The sequence below is a fragment of the Penaeus monodon genome, chromosome 27, assembly GCF_015228065.2.
Source record: "Penaeus monodon isolate SGIC_2016 chromosome 27, NSTDA_Pmon_1, whole genome shotgun sequence".
NCBI lineage: Eukaryota > Metazoa > Arthropoda > Malacostraca > Decapoda > Penaeidae > Penaeus > Penaeus monodon.
In genome coordinates this window covers 36,950,134-36,950,373 of record NC_051412.1, presented here as the reverse complement: position 1 = coordinate 36,950,373, position 240 = coordinate 36,950,134, and positions in this window count along the sequence as shown.

Below are 240 nucleotides of genomic sequence, written 5' to 3'. Positions count from 1 at the left end.
GAGGAAAATCACACCCAGACTGTTATATATCACAAACCCTCGAGTTCACTTATTGTTCCTCGTAGAATATGATCAACGTTTCAAACCAGAATTCGATTTCGTTTAGCCAATGAAAAGCTGCTGTTGCCTATTAAATCGCCATTGCTCAGTGTCGCAAAAGAAAATCATAGGAAGAGAGATAAGTTTAATATTTCGGTGTTGCTGTATCGTTGTCATTGTTTTTTTATTTTCCTGGTGAAG